Raw genomic sequence first — 4952 nt, forward strand, 5'->3', positions numbered from 1 at the left:
GAACAACGACGAATTAATCTGACACAGGAATTTTCTAGCTAAACGAGGGGAGTTGGCTTTCTGTGTATTAACATCTCATCACGCGTGCACGTATGAACGTAAGGTTATTCCCGGTTGAACTTCATTTATGTCATTCTGGTCAGCAGTGGCACAAGGGATTGGGTGTGTGTCATGTTGAACTACTTTTACACATTCAAACTAACTCCAAACCGGATAACAAAGGAGCTGCTTGGCAAAGTCAACCTCCAGAATGGCGTGCGAGACAGTCGCATTCGAGCAGTAGTTGGTCATCTCGGCCTTGAACCTAACAGGATCTGTCGCTGGAAACACCTGGACTGTTAAGCACACTGCTGAACAGATGTTCGCAGCCAAACGATTGTGTTCATCCTACCAACAGGGTGGAGACTGGCTGGTTCGAGACCCCTTGGAGTTCCGTGAGGTGCGCACTGTGCATGATTCCTAACCAAGATGAAACAGCCGTTGTTCTCGGCTTTTCAGAATATACTCACCCACTTGCACGGCGAAATATCAATTGAAAGTCCCAGAATCTCAACACGCTACTTATAAATGCTGTTATAAGTCCCACACATATAAGCGCCATGATAGATACAAACGAAAAGATCAGTGGTAGGTAATGGGCAAAACCTATTCTAGTGTTTGAATAAGCGCTGGATGATGTGCCTTCATATATGGAATAATTGTCGTCTTTGAAGCGAGCCACGCACATTTTGTTTTACAGTAAAAGCACTGTGATGGTTAATGGGATCCTTTGATCTACATTCCTTTTGAACTGCTATCTGTCTCTCTTTCTTTCTGCTTCTCCTGAGGCATGAAATTACCGGTGTAATTGGCCAAAGTCAGCACCCTTTGGTGAGCTTCAGTGTCTTCAGGCAATGCAAAGGTTATACGGATTTAATTTACTCTAGATACGAACCGGTGAACGATTACATCTAATTGGCCAGAAGCCAGTTCACTTCAAGCACTAGATGTTGGTAGTTGATCAGGTGACTACTGGCCCATTACCAAGAGTGTCGGTTGGTCTGCAGCAGTTTCGTCACACTTAAAAGATGCATCATAATTTCACCATGTCCGATGAGCTTGTCATACACTGACCATAAGATCCTGGAACGGACCTATTTTATCATACTCAGGTCAGTCACAAGTTCTAGCCGGGTGTAAGAAATAAGAGTTAAATGTTCGGCTTGCTCTTTATCATTGGTAAAGGCTGAGAAAGAAATCATCCCAAAAAGTTTTATTTGCGAGGGCTTGAAGAGCTTTCAGTTCTCTTATCAGTTCGTGTTTTGTCATGAAAATATTGAACAAGATTAGTTTTAAATATCTCCGTTGTGGTGCCGTGAATTTTCTAATAGTTTCCATCCTGACCATTGATTTCTTACTTTGTTGAACAATCAAATTAATTCTTTACGAGGAGGCACATGTTTCCGAAGATAGGCTCTCCAGGAAGTCACGTAGAAAAAACAAGGAAAGGAAAGGAAACCTTCCTCAACGACGACATTAAATTAAGGGAGCACACGGTCAAGGTTGAACTTCTGGTGGATCCTTGAATTACCGAAATATCTTCGATTTTGAGGAGTGTTCCAACAAATGCAAAAATACCCGACCTGAGTCTTCAGTAGCCGAAAGAGGACCCTTGAGTGCAGTAAAATTATCAATCTCTGGCATCCGATGGGTTATAGTGAAATAACATGCGTTCGAGAATCAGAAACATGTAGCAAGGTAATAGGCCACTCGCGAATAATCTGTTTCTCCGCTGATACTCAGAAGCATCTGAAAAAAGCGATTGTCTCTGTGCTTTCTTCATCGTATAGAACCTTGGCAATATCTGTGGTGAGTTCAGAAATCCGGAATTTTTTGTATGCATTTTTGACAATCTCTATGCTGTCCGTCCGCGTCTGTGAAGTGACACAGGAGCCAAGACGTTAATTAAACTGTTATGAGGCTTATCTCTCAGTAATCGAAGAACTCGAATGCATGTATCACTCAAACGGAACCCATAATTTAACGACAAACTATTTCGCTCTTCCCTTCCATGTTTCATTTAGTATTCCCTGACGGAAATTCTTACCAAAATTCTTCGATGGCTGTATAAAGGTATAGGCTTCTGCAAAAAACATCTAATGTCATATAGTCGTTTGGTTGTACGGCAGTGAAGCACCCATGTTGAACACTGATGTCATGCTGTCGATGATGATGATGATGATAATGATATAGTGGTTGTGGATCTTCCACTCTTTGGTTGCCAATGTTTTGCAGCAGGGATGAATGTGGGAATCCGCATATTGAAAATGGTTAGGCCGAACACGAGATAATATGCCGGGTATGATAACCTGTGTCAGTCAGACCAAATATGAAGGCTATGACTGGCCGTTTATGATGCATATGCTGCAGATTATTGTTAATTTTTTGTTATTAGTCAAGTGTCACCCACCATAACAAAGATGGACAAGCTAAAATCCATTACTCCGGATCACCAGCTGATTGCTGGGTGTATTCAGTCACTGCTAGGTTTCGTCGCCATAACCTCTTATTTTTGGAGGTTAATCGGTGTACATAAACTACCTTGCCGCGTTTTTCAAGGGCCGAGTGCACATAAATAAATGAAACAAGTGGAAATAAGGCTTCGGTCTTATAAACACCCATGTGAAATATGCCATTTTTCTCCATGATAGGAATAACTTGCAGCTAACTTGCCGAGAACATTGACACGTAATCTTTATATTTTCGATTCCCCATATGGTCGGGCATGCTACCATTTCTAAGCCATCTGATTCTCGAAAAGCCAGTTCCGAAACGATTCATGTGCAAGGTTTTTCAAGGGTTTTCTTACCCACACACCTATGCATATGCAGTGTCTATGCGAGAACCAAATTAGCGTTAGCGTCAGCATTAAAGATATGCATCGTGCGAGAGTGAACACCTGCAGTTGATTTTTGTTAGTTCTTATATAACTTCACTGATCTTCTGTGCACACTGGAGTGACGAAAAAGGCAGATCGGTGTTTGGTAGTCGATTTTATCAAAAAGCACTTATGTGAGGCTTGTGCAGTCGGTGGGATAGGACGAGCAACACGTGCAAAATGAACGAATTCAGATCAATTTAAGACAAATTGTGTGTGGTTTGTTGGGTGAGGCAGTGAGTGTAACTGGCACCATCGCAGATCACTTATTGCTATATGCTAGTAACTTGCCTACAACGGGCTATCATAAAAAGTGGACAGCTAACAAGCACTTCAGATTCTGCCCCACAGGCTAACTCACTAACCGACCACCGGATGGCCAGGACAAAATTTACCGGATGAGTTGGTGTGGTCGAGTGCAAGTGTCATCCGGGCATCGACCGATTAGGGGTATAGCAAGCAAATCCTAAGGGAACCAAAATAAGCGAGTGTTGTTTTATGTTGAGTAATAATTTTGTACTTACAGCCTGTGAGGCAGAATCTGAAGTGCTTGTTAGCTGTGCACTTCTTTATGGTAGCCCGTTGTAAGCAAGTTACTAGCACACAGCAATAAGTGATCTGCGATGGAATAAATTTGAATATAGCATTCCAAAGTTAGCACCCCTTGAAGGCGCTTTGAAAATACAAACGTCGTAAACACAAGGATGGATTAAGCCTGTCCGTCGGCTAGCCAACTTCTGCAACAGTCGGATTCGCCACCTTTCTTCCCACTCGCGAAATTTCTCCTCCGGTGTTTTGGTCGCTCTCGAGACCAGCTTCTCGAGACCGTTGATGCTTTCGAGCTATGACCTTATTTCAACCTTCTGACCACAAGGATAGACGAACTGGACTCTCGGTCGAAGCTTTGGGGTCAGTGTATACTGTGTTGTCAGAGTGCTTGCTTCTTGCATCGAACAAGCTGCGACCAGTCAAGAGTGATTATGCCTCACCGAAATACAACTCACAAATAGATGCAAGTATGGTTGGCATTAATAGATAAGAAAAAGTGCACTTATAATCAGAGACGGCATTTTCGATGTGTCTGAAACCGGAATGCTTGGGCGTTCTGTGACAAGTCTAGGCGAAGGCAAATTTTCAGTGACATGTATTGTGCTCAACTAGTCAAATGTCACAAGTATTCTCCTTCAAGTGCACTGCATTTTTCAATATCGCTCACCTTCCGACATGCTTAAGAGCACTGCAAAAGTTTCCGAGTAAAGTAGAAATAATACAGTGAATTCTTACAGAGTCATGTCAGGTAAACTAGGGGATCTCTGCGAAAAAGATTAAAGAATTTTGTATTGTCTTTCAGATTTTGGTTTGAAAATTTTTAGTGAGAGACACGTTCACAGGAAAATGCACTGGCATCAATAAATATCGGGTGCTCAAGGTAAACACCATATTTTTTTAAACTTTCGTCCTGCGAGTGAAGCCATTGCTTGATAAAGGATGCCTAATACACAAACAGGGTGTAATCCTTTCACAAAAAATCCTTTCAGAGTAAAATTTCACGAGTAGCATGGAACCTCCTAAGTCACTTACAACACTGACCAGGAACTCGCGGCAGAATGTCAAGGAGCCGAAAAGTTGTGAACCATTGATTGTTTGTACCACTGATTAGACACATGTGCAATACGTTTCGAGTTTTCGGCATGGAGTTATTTCACTTCCCTTTACTCCCCGAACCACAAAAATATTTTTTATGTGAAACAATCCCGCATTCTTTGGTATGAAACACTTGGCATAACACTTACTGATTCCGTCGGATAAACACGGTGGGAGGCAGTACTTAAACCAGGGCAGTTTATTCCTTGCAAAGTAAATGTCCCCTTACTTAACTAAATCCAACGCAGTTTTCTAGCCTCCGTGCACACTGGGGGATAAAAAAATTCAGTCTAGTGGTTTACACTCGACGACGATTTTGTGGGGCCAACCCATGGCGCTAAAACACGCTATTCTTGGAACGTTTTGCAGACAGACGAGGATCCCCGGCCTG

This window comes from Opisthorchis viverrini (assembly GCF_000715545.1).
Source record: "Opisthorchis viverrini unplaced genomic scaffold opera_v5_1, whole genome shotgun sequence".
Lineage (NCBI taxonomy): Eukaryota > Metazoa > Platyhelminthes > Trematoda > Opisthorchiida > Opisthorchiidae > Opisthorchis > Opisthorchis viverrini.